Raw genomic sequence first — 12,790 nt, forward strand, 5'->3', positions numbered from 1 at the left:
TTGTTTTTAAATCATTAAATATATATTTTCTGCTTACCTACTACATTTTTAGCAAGTTTTGAGATTTTTGACGAAAAATTACGAAAATACCCCTGTGAGCCAGAAAATAATATTTTGTTGTTCTTATTTAAAAATGACTTATGATTTGTTTGAAATGCGAGATTTAATAACTGTTGCTCACCGGGGAGATGCGAAAGTTGATGCTAAGCCTTGTGAGGTTTCAATCGACATTCGGGGTGAAGAATGTCTCTCGAGGCCTCGCGGCGGTTGTCACGGGCCCGATGGGGAGTTCCGGGTCGTGACACCTTTTATGTTACCTTTCCAAACCAGCACCAAGACTTATATCCAACTTGGATCTTGAAGCTTCAATAGATCCTGTAATGATCAACAACACATTCAGCTCAATTGTTTCTAATGAATTTAGAATTTATTGCTCATAAATCAATATCTACCCATTTTAAATCTAATCTTAAGTTCAACTTAAAAATCTAGTCTAAATAATAAACCCACTAAATCAGCAATTTAAATTTGTAAAATCTTTACCTTGGTGAGCTTGGTTTGTTGGTGAGAAATAAAATCCTAATTTTTTTACGAGAAAAAGTTATTGGAATATTGGAGATAATATCTGAAAATAAAAGCATATAAATTTGAAAGTTTAAGAGCTAAGAATATATACCAACTAGCTTTAAAAATGAAGATTTGAAGCTAAAAGCCTTTGTGTTGAAAATGATGGAGTATAAATGGAAAAATGAAGAACTCTCCTAGGGTTCGGCTGTGGGAAGAAAGTGGAAAATGAGTCATTGATTTTTCTTTGTTTAGTTGGTAAGGAAGAAGAAAGAAGGAAGAAGGAAGAAGGAAGAAGAAAGAACAATAAAAAAAGAATGAAGAAAACATGAGGGAGGGACAATGGGATGGTATTTGGCTAACTAGAGGAGATGAGAGAAAAAAAATAGTTTATGTGAGCAATGGTCGTTCAACTCAAAGGAGAAAGGAATAAAGAAAATAGTAAACTTTATATTAAACCTTTTGATTTAGTCAAAAAGGTAAAAATGCAACTTATTTAATCAAAAGATTAAAGAAATGGCAAAGCTTCTCTTGGAAGTTTGGTTCTTTTCTTCTTCTTTTTTTTTTTTGATAAAGGAAATGTTTTCAAGTGATGGTCTGTCGTGTGTTAAGGAAAAAGCAAGGGTCAAAGTTTCTTTGGAAGCTTTGACCAAGCATAATGGTAAAGTTGCCATTTGGTCCTTTATGTCAAAATGTGAGACCTTGATCTTTATAGACTCCTAGCTGGAAGTAGACGTTATATCACAAACTAGGGGTAATTTCATCATTTCCTTAGTGAGCCCCTAAAAGTATACTTTCAAACATTATTAAGGCCTAAGTAGGCCTAAGGCATCAATGAATGATGAAAATAAGGATCAAATGATGAAGGAAATAGAAATAATGATGATTTCCAAGGTATGGGCAAAATGATCATTTTTCATCTCAAGTGGAAATTTTTAAGTTTTTGTGAACCCGAGCATTTCTAAACTATTATGGACTTTGTCTCAGTGTCAAAAGAGTAAAAAGATTGCACAAAGGATTAGAGGATGATAAAGCCAACTTGTTAAGGGCATTTTTGTAATTTCAGTGGAGTTTGGATAAGCTTTAGCTATAAATCTCATTTTCCAGCAGCTTCGTCTTCTTCTTCCTCCCATCTCACATTTCTTTCATCCTCCATGGAAGCTTGTTTTGAAACCTCCATAACTTCTCTCAAGTTCACTCTAATTTTCATGCTTTTATGCACTTTTTCATAGAACCTTTTGTGCTCTTTCACTCTCTCACTTTAAAACCCTTAAAAAGTCTTACTTTCATACTTCCTCTCATTAGTTAGGTGTTTTAGAGAGAGAAAGAGGGAGTTTCTATAATAACTTGAAAATTTTTGGAAAGGAATTCAATTACAAAGCTACCAAGGTGAGCAGTGAAGTAGAGTTGATTTTTAAGTGTTGAGAATGGCTAGTGATTAAACTTGTGAGTGTTTTGTAATTGAGGTTGTTTATTCATTTTAGAGTGATTAGGATAGTGAAAACAGATAGCCACTTAATGGCAATTGGAAGCTAGTTAGAAGACAACTTTTAGAATTTATAGTTATGTGAATTGAGTTAATTATGATGCTATTGTGATGATAGGTTCCAACGAAGATCCACCGCCCCATTTGGACCATTAGAGGAAGTTGGAGTTGGGTAAAGATTTAACAAATACCGGTGAGTGAACTTGCATTTTAAAATGTTTTGGGAAGTGCCTTCATGTTTAAATAAATCATTTGAAAGTTTCATTTGTTTTTGCTTTAAAAATATACTTGGGGAACAAGCCGTTGATGAAATGTTTCTATCTTGTGAAATGTGAAACATGAATAGTTAATGCATTCTCACATTATATTGATATGTATATTATGCTTTGGATGCTCCTTTTGTGAGATAATGATGATCTAGCTATGTGCGGTGTGGGAGTGCACGTGAGCTGATGATGATGATATTGTATTGTGCATGTAGGGAGTGCACATGAGCTGGTGTTGTAGGATGGTATGCATGATGATGTATGTATATATATGTTATAGAAAGTTTATGAAAAATATTGTGATTGTGTTGTATGTTGACATTGTTAATTGCTCCCAAATTGCTTTTCATTTTAGCAAGAAAATGGTTTTTTGATGTAACAATACCCCTTTTAACTAAATTGCTCTGTTTCTTGCTGCAGCGAGAAACTTTGGGTTGGGGGGGGTTACACTGGCCTGGTTCTCGCTCCAGTGAGAAATTTGCTGAAGCTTCTCGCTGCAGGGAGAAACTCTCGGGGGGTTCCAAGATTTTGGTGCAGTGCTTTCAATTCGACAAAGATATTGACCACCTTCCGATCAGAACTGGGCAAAATGGTAAACATCAAAGTTGTATCTCAGCCTCTTAGCTTTCTAATGACCTAAAAATCATGTCAATTGGACTTCTGTAGTGGAAGTTATTCTTGAAAAACTGAAGAATATGCAAACCAAGACTGCCTCTTCACTGCAGCGAGAAAACCCTCTGTTTGCTTGTCTTGCTTAGTCATTGCTGAAATTTTCATTCTGTTCAACTTCATGGTTTATCATGGATTTTGCAACATTAAGGGATTAAACATTCAAAGTTTGGAATGAGGGGTTTTAACCAAAACTTAGACTAAATTGTATGGTTTTATCGTAAGTGCATCATGCTTTCTAAAACATTCCTTATCGTTGCTTGTTCCCTTCTTATGTTCACTCACTGAGTTTATAGTCACTCTTTTAAATTGCATGTTTTCAGATCCGTAGATAGTTGGGACCGAGACTAAGGAGTCCACCTGCATTCACTCTTGGTAGGTATCATGGCATTTGATCACCAAAGTCACTCCGCTAGTCGTCAGAAGTCCTTTATATGAGTACATGTACATTAAATGTAAATTGCTAGGAATCACTTTGCTAACAATGCATTTATAGTTTGGAATGATGGTGCCATTATGAGATGGCTATGAATAACCTTATTTTGAGATAAAAAAAAATGTAAATTTTTTGTATCTATGTTGTATTATGAAAATACGTTTACTTGCAAATTACAAATGGTGGTTTAGTAATGGTGATGAAAAATTGATGGGATAATGAACGAGATTACGTAAACAGGCGTGCTTGGGCTTAGTGGGCTACATCCACTGGGCTCATGCGCCGGTCATGGCCCGGAGTTTGGGTCGCGACACAAAAGTCCTCATATTTTCATTTTCCTTTTTATAAAAATTTCAAATACATTAAAGTAATTATAAAATAAGTTTTCAAAAGCATAACTATTGGAATTTTGGGTTTAAAACATTTGATCTAAGTTCATCAAGAAAAAGACAAAATTACCCTTAATGAAAAATTTACATTTTCTTACATGAATCTAGCCTTTTGAGTCTCTAATTTGATTTGAGAAAAAGAAAATTTTTTTTTATAAGAATAATTTATTGAATCTTGGATATAAAATATTTGCTAAGACTCACCAAAAAGAAGTTAAAATTACCCTTGGGCCACATCACCACTATTACATTACTTTACGAGTATATTAAATTTTGGGGTATCACAAAAAGACAATAAGTAAAATAAGCAATTTTATCATATAGTCATAAGGAATCAAATATTCACACAAAAAAATTATAAGAGTTTGAGCAATGATGATGAAGGAACTTCAAACCAATTCAAATAAATATAATTTCATGTGCACATAAAGAAAACATCTATGACGCTATATATGCTAAAATTTTATACTCAAATCAAGAGTATCAAATACATGATGTTAAAGCTTCAAATATAAGATCACAACCAAGATATCATATCATTTTAATCATTCTTAACAAAAATGAATACATTCAAAAATTATGGAGAAGAAAACAAGCACTAAAATTAAAGCACCTCAAGTATCATATTCGATCTTTAACAAAAAAAAGCATAGAAAATTGGTTGACAACAAAACATATATAATACAAAAAAGAAAAAAAATTCAATTATTCATTGGGAAAGGAAGAAAACATTTAGTTTCTAAAGTCAAAAGAGTTTGTGAAAGGATAAACAGCTTTTCAAAATCGAGTCATCTTATTGAATAACAATGATGTTCCAAACTCAACTCCAAACTTATAAGACATCTAAACATGGGCCACCACTCTTTACCAGCATTGCCTTTGGAAGTTGGAATTGTGGTCTTTTTCTTAGGGGTTGCCTTTTGCAACTTTATATCTAAAAAAATGATCTAGAGTTGACTTTTTTCCTTACCTAATTTCCAATTCCTAATTCTTAAGTCCTAGTCAAAAAAAAGTTGACTTTTCTTGGTTAAATGGGATGGGTTTACTTAGTAAAAAATCACATAAGATAAGATAAAGATAAGTTATTTTCTCTGTTACTAGTATTTATTTCAAACTAAAAGGTTTAAAGCTAACAAAACAAAATCATTACTTATATGAAGACTCAAGAAAGTTAAAGAAGCTTTGCAATGGATTTTTATTATGCCACTATGTTTTGTTCATTTAAAAATAATCTAGTAAATCTACAATGCTAAAGTGGATTAAATCATAGCCATGATAGGTATTCTGCAAAACTTTTTTTTTTTAATTAGGGGAGGGGAGATTCGAACCTTGCTCTTAAGGTAGGGGGATTATGCACCAACCACTAAGCTAAATGCTTGGGTGTGTATTCTGCAAAACATTTAAAAACCAAGTTTTCTTTTAATCTATTACTAATTAGAAAGAAATCCAATATTAATTATTATACATGAACAAGACCATGATCATGCCTCCTATTATATCTCAACCATACTAAAAAAAGTAACTTAAAACCAACAAGAATGAAATGAGAGAAAAATGAACTGATCCATGGCCTTGTAATAGGTGTTTATGGATGTTATGTCTTTTTTTTTTTAGTTTTTCTATCAAATAAAACTAATGTTATGAAAACTTATTTTGAAAAAATACTCTATAGGATTAGATTTTAATTATGAAATCAAAAATTGTTTAAAATTTTCTTTCTTTAGACCACAACTGATGGTTCGAAAGAACCGACGTAAAGAGAGAGAACAGTAAGTAAAGAAAAGAAGAAAAAAAACTACTCAAATGAAGGGAGAACAAAAAGATAAGGCAAACAGTGCAACAAAAAGACTGAAAAAAAGATGAGAAAGAAAAAGTTACATAACACTTCACATCTTCATTTTAATTTCACATCAAGTATACTTGCATGTCACTCACATGTGGTTACCCTCAATCGTTGAAAGGAGTTTATGAGCTGATTCTCAAAAGCAAGATAATCAATCAAGGTGTGTGCATANTAGTATATATATATATATATATATATATATATATATATATATTGTATATTAGTGCAAAATTATGTTATAGTTTCTTATCACTATGAAAAGTAGTTGCACCACTAGTTGCAAACTAATCTTACTTTTCCGTACCTGAGTGTTCATCTATTTTCTCATAATTTTCATTATGCAAATGCCTCTACAACACCTCCAACTATATTTACAATCTTCCATATTTTCTTTATTGAACATATAACCTGCAATGTTGAAAAAACAGAGAATTTTCAGTTCAGTATTTAACAAAAAAGACAAATAGCTAATCATTGTCCTATAGGCTATAAAGCAATAAAATAATTCAATAATAGAATTATGAAATGGAAAACTAAATTCTAGATTCAAGAACTTAATATTTTAGAACTTGTCACAAGAAATAGAGATCAAAGGGTCTTTATAATTGAACTTTGCTTGACTAAAATTGGTTTTTTGAACAATAGCTCCCATTAGTCCATTCTTATTGTTGGTGCCAACAAAGTATTTAAGAAAGCTAGTTGGTTGGTCTCCAGCAACCATTTTATTGCATATCCGAGCCCATCAAGGATTGAGCTCTAAAAAGAAAAATGCAACTGCACCTAAACCAACAGCTTCAACCATTGCGATGAATCAAGGTGCTCCGACCATAAATCCATTGGCTGACGATAACCTGGTTCCATGCATCAACTGAAAGCCATTCTCTAGTGCATCGAATGAAAGCCCAAAAAGACAAACAAAAGCCTAGAAAAACAATGGCAAAGCCCAAGGCAATCACTTAACCACCTGATCTAACCCTCATTTAGTTTATAATGCTGACTTATTTGTCTTTGTTTTTGTTTCCTTTTTAATGATAAAACTATAGCATCTCTTTAAGGCATAAATTGAATTGTTATCTTAAATGGGTTTGACTGATCAGTAGTTGATGTATGAGAGCATTAAATGCTTCCTTGCATGCAAAAAATTTTTGTAATGAGAGTGACAAATTTACACCTTAGAAGCTTAGGATTAGCCAATTGATAGCAACAAAATTTCTTATACAGTATGTGCCAAGTGTATGGCCAAAATTACCTTTATTTTTTCTCAAGTTGCAATTTGGTGTTGATGTAGACCATGTAATTTTGGACACGACACGTTAACACGACACAAGATGACATAGGTTAAACAAGATTTAGGTTTAATCTTAACATGTCAGACATAACAAACACATTTACTTAATCGTGTTATCATGTTTAAACGTGTATATGTAACACGTTTATTAACTTATTAAAAATTTATAGTTAAAGATTATTTTAACCTTATATAAATAATTTTAAATAATTATTTTAATAAGTTTTTTAATTTTATAAAGGTAATAATGTAATTATTACGATTAAAAATTATGAATGATTTTTTATACTATTAGTATTTAAAGGTTAGATGTTAATGATGTATTTTATCATATTATATGATAATGAATTTTATATAAGTTATTTATATTAAATTTTATTATATTTGATGTTATTATTATTTTTGTTTTGTTATAATTATTTTTATAATTATCATTTTTAATTTTAAATAATAAAATTATACTTAATTGTAAATATTTTTATTTAATCGTGTTAAACATGTTAATCGTGTTAAACGTGTTATTAATTGTATTGTGTCGTATATTGACACGTTTAATAAACGTGTTAATCATGTCGTGTTGTGTTACACGTTTATTAAACGTATACGTATACATGTTTTAAATTTAAGACACGAATATTAAACGTATCGTGCTCATGTTTAGCCTTAACGTGTTTCGTGTCTAATCATGTCTGACATGATTACGATACAAAAACACGAATTGTCAGGTCTATGTTGATGCTTTCTATATTGTATTGGTGTGTGTTAACTATAGTTTGTTGAAAAATCACAATGAATCGTTGTATTTATATCCTAGCTAGATTGTAATTATCTTAGTATTAGTAATCAATTTGGAAGGAGAATGTGATCATGGGAGATGTGTTGCTATAACTTAGAATATGCCTAGTCTACATTTTTGAAAAAGAAATGATCATTTGATAGATTCTAACTCTAACCTGGAAAATTTTATGGTTAATGAGTTTGTTACTTGATCATTATCACCAAAACTTTATTAATTAGTGGTCAAAATTTTTTTACTTTGCCTAAGTTTAATTCATATGATAGTATATCCAGACTATATCCATTGCCAGGTATACTTTTGATTGCCACTTATAAAAATATATGATCATTGCAATAAAAAATGTCGTCTAGGATAAAATGATCTTTGTTGAAAATAACTCTTCATTTAAGTACTAGAACTACTCTTACAAACAATTGTGTTATGACAACCCTTATCTAGCAAACTCTTGTTCTATGTTTTCTGTTTTTGTATAACTTTAATCTGTAAATTTTTTTAAAGCCTTGAGTTAACATTCAAATTTGTATGTATCATTGGTTTATGGTGAAGTATGCATTTGAGTAGGATAAGGCAACTTTTATCCAATTAATTAATATTAGTGTTCTTAAAGTGTTACATCTTCTTTCATTGCAACTTCCTTGAGCTAATTTTTGTCATTCAACATGTATTGTTCTCTATATGCAATACTAAAAAAAAATGGACACAACACATTTTGCAAGGGCTTGTACAAATCAAAGTTTGCCATTTTTGACCGGATAGTGTTATTATATATAATTAAGTATTACAATATTGTTAATATTTTTAATATATAAAACAAAAGCAACAGGTAATACAAATGTTTGATTACATTTGTTGAAAAGATAGGTAATTTCACATTATACAACAAAGCATAACTATTTTGTAGATCTAAACAAAGAAAAAAACAATTATAAAAGAAATCACATTTTGTTCAGAGTTGGCACAAGTCAAGTGCACCACATTAGTGAACTTGCACCATCATGGAATTTTGATAGCAAAAGTGATCAAGAAAACAGTAAAAGCAATAGTACTAAAAAAAATGCGATTTAAGCTAACTGTTTCTTTCGTTTCTATAAAAATAGAATTTTGTTTACTTTTTACATAGAAAACCTTGTCATTCTCCTTCCTAAAAACAAGAAAATCTCATGCTGGCTCCAAACCTAGGATTGATGTTCCATCCTTTTGATCATGAGATAGTTTCTCATTATTTTCCTCTAGCTATAGGAATGGTGTTCAATCCTTCTAATCAAAAGATAGTTCCCATTATCTGCCAAAGTTGATGACTGGTGAAGGGCCCAACGAATTTAGCTATTTGACTGAAGTTTGTGATGTATATTGTACTAAGCTAAGTGCCTTGTTTGATGTTATCAAAGGCTCTATTCCATTCATCAAACGCAATCAGTGTTTTGTCTTCACTTATAGTAAGAAGATTTCTCAAAAGAATGTAAATGGAAAATGACTTATAAGGGTTCTTAACAGTCAAGCAGTAAGAAATGATGGTTATTAAAGGTCTTCAACTAGTAAGAAGCCTATTCTTGATGAACATGAAGAGCATATTATAAGGTACGTGAATACCCTTAACTTCTATGAGTACAAGAGTGATAAACAAGGTTCAAAGGGTGCCACCAAAACTAGTTGTCTTACGCATGAGTATCGTCTTCTAGAGAGAAGTTTCAAAATGGGTTATCTATAAGACCAAAGACACTCGCTATCTAGAAGAAGATAACTCTATATCTTTTTGGCTTAATGAGTTGTTTGGAAACAAAGAATGTCAGTCATCTATTTTGGTGTAAGAAGATATTTTCAATGGAAATTTACATTTATCAAATAATGGATAGTGCAATCCTTTAATAGATAACTACATGGATGGAAGGTTGCAACAATCAAATAACCCAAAATGTCAATCATCAACTTTGGTGGAAGAATCAGAATCTCTTGTAAATGGTTTTGGACAAATGGATTCCAATTACTTAGCAAATGTGGGTTATTCTTTAATGCATTAGCTATTGGATGAAAATCCTTTCAAGGAGGTGCATCAAGTTCTAAAAATTAGCTACAATGATAAAATTTGCAACTTGGACGAGCTTGTCACCGATAATAACATAAATGAATAATTGGGTGAATATGAGCTATTAAACGATGATGACTTTTTCAAGAAAGTGGATCAACTACATGGGATTAGCAATAATAATGGAATTAGCAAGTCAAATGAACTTGTCATTGAGAAAAATGTAGCTGAGCTATTAGGTGGATATAAGGAATGATAATGACTGTCTTAAGGAGTTGAATCAATTATTGGGAATTAACAACATAGATGAAATTAGCTAGTTAGATGAGCTTTTCACTGATAAGGATGTAGATGAGATATTGACATTGTTGCCTTTCTACCGTTTGTCACCTTTAAAGCTACCTATGCAATTTAATGCCAATTTGAAGTAGCCTTTTGATTTGTATTTTATATCTAAGTTGCGTTTATTTTTTTTCTAATTGCAAAGATTAGCTTTGAATATATATTTCAAGCCGAAATTAATAAGATGTTATTTTTTTCCAAATTGATTACAATTAACAAGATTTTATGCTTTTTTTTTTTGTTGATGTGCTGATTGTGTAATGGTGACCCTTAAAAATAGTCTTCACCTGACTTCTTCTATTTTTTGTTACTTTCTCTTTTTGTTGATCCTATTTCCTACAGGTTTGCTTGGTTTTTGATTACTGACTATTATCAAGCTGATGGTTCTTTTGGTAAGGCTTAATCTTGTTGATTTTTTTGACTACTTGCTAGTTCAATTCAAACAAAGCATAAAGATTGTGCATAATGCTGGTGTGAAGGAAAAGTTTGCTAAGAGCTTCATGTTTCAGTTGTAAGTCTATCTCTTTTTACTATCATAGTTTTGTACAATAGTTCTTTTATCTTTCCCAATATATATATGCATCGTCTGGGATGTGATATGTATGTCTTGGGCCACTGCTTTTGAGATTATAGAAAAAAAATTGAAAGCGAAATACAACTAGAAGAATCAAAACTTGAAGCAAATTAAAAAAGAGTAGAACTTACAAAAAACTACAATCAAACCAAAGCAACACAAAACACATAGGTCTAAACAAAAGAAAAATCAAAATAAAAAAGACAAGAATAATTAAAAGCAAGAAAAAAGAGAGAAATAGAGAAGAAAAAGATAGAAATAGTAAAACAATAGAAAACCAAAATTTAGAAAAAAGAAAAAAAACAAAATGCAAATCAAAATACAAAAAAGTAAAGAAACTAAGAGGAACAGCATATCAACAAATCAAAGACCAAAGAAAATGAAAAAAAAACCATAAACCATAGCAACACAAAACCCAACACAAGGCAATAATCTAAGTATAATATGTTTTCTTACAATTGGTTGAATATGTGAAGCAACATCGACAAATCCCCTAAATTCCCCTATCTAGTCTTTTGACAAAGTACAAAACTGACATTCTTTATCTTACACATTGGTAAGACTGAGGGAACCATTTTGACAATAGGTAATGCTTGGCATTTACAATCAATGTAAGCGTGTCGTAGCATGGTAGGTGTATGAATGCTAGAGAATAGTACCATAATGAAGCATAAGGTGATCATAAATCAAGGAATGGATATGGCCACCAAATTGAGACATAAGCAAGAATGATGCACTGAAAAATGATGAAAGCACTCATCCATATAATAGAATAAGAAATCCTAAATCAAAGGAATTGCAAGCTATTTGGGGTTGTATCACCAAGAAGTAGGACGACGTTGAGTGTATGCATGTTCACAATCATAAAATTCAAATTATAATCTCTAATGGAATAGAAAAATAATGGACTAATAAATAAAGTTAGTAAGCATAACTGCTCGAACATTCATTGGTATCTACATTAGAAGGTTTTGAACCATCAAATTGTTGATTTGTGTTAAATGGAAAAAGATTCACCATGAAGTGTGAACAATGAAGTAAAGTTATAAACATGGAGTATATCCACAAGAGCAATTGCTTATTTAAAAGCCAGCAACTAGAATGTGCAAACTCAACTTGCCTATATTAGCATGCTACTTCTCTATAACTAAAACTCGATTCATTTCAAATAGAATTTACTTGTAATATAACTTGAAAAAGATAACTAATAAAGCCTGCAGCTTGTGAAACATTTCATCTTGGGGAATTAAGGCTTTTCTTTATACTTTTGTATCTTTTCTATTAATTAAAGGCATGTAGTATCCTTGCTCTGCATCTACCCTAGCATGTTGTACATTACTACAATCACAATTGCTTATCTTTTGATGTTGTTAGCACCTTTAAAGGGAGAGCAATGTTCCAAACCCAAAATAAATGGTAACCAAAATAGAAGTCTACTGTGTATAATAGTAAAAATATGTCACCTCCATTAATAACAACTTTGAATATAATTGTTGCCAAGGTGAGATAGAATACAAGAACTCAATAAACCAAGGATGGATTTCTGGAAGAAAAGGCCTCCATACATCATCATTTTATAACTCATCACAACCTATATCTTCATGGTTTTCACTTCCCTCACATTTCACTTGTTTCATACCTTTATATTTCCATATTATAAACAATGCTATAATAATTGATATCAAAACAATAATTGAGCACATCAATGCCCTCCAATTCAACCAGTAATGTCAAGCCCAGCTCTATAATATACTTGCCATGTCAATCATGTACTTGATAGCATGTCTGCATACTTGGATGTCTCGAAATATCGTTAAAAGTCGGTATTGTACTTGTATATTACGTTTTAGCCTGTCACGACCCGGAACTTCCCTCAGGCCCATGACAATTGCCGCGACGTCCCGATTGACACTCATTATCCGGAATGCCAACCGGAACCCCGCAAGGCTTACATATCAGTTTCTTTCCTTTCCTGTGAGCAATCATTTTTAAATATCGAGTTTTTAGAGAATATATACTATTTTAGATCAAAACCAATCAAAATAAAATTTTCAGCCACACAGGGGTATTTTGGTCATTTTTTCCTCCAAAATTTTGAAACTGGCTAAAAC

The 12,790-nt window shown here is 31.3% G+C and overlaps 1 pseudogene; it reads right to left on the reverse strand.

Annotated features, from left to right (window-relative positions):
• Nucleotides 5,990-12,409, reverse strand: LOC108661353 (annotated as a pseudogene).

The sequence above is a fragment of the Theobroma cacao genome, chromosome 1 (assembly GCF_000208745.1).
Source record: "Theobroma cacao cultivar B97-61/B2 chromosome 1, Criollo_cocoa_genome_V2, whole genome shotgun sequence".
Classification (NCBI taxonomy): Eukaryota; Viridiplantae; Streptophyta; class Magnoliopsida; order Malvales; family Malvaceae; genus Theobroma; species Theobroma cacao.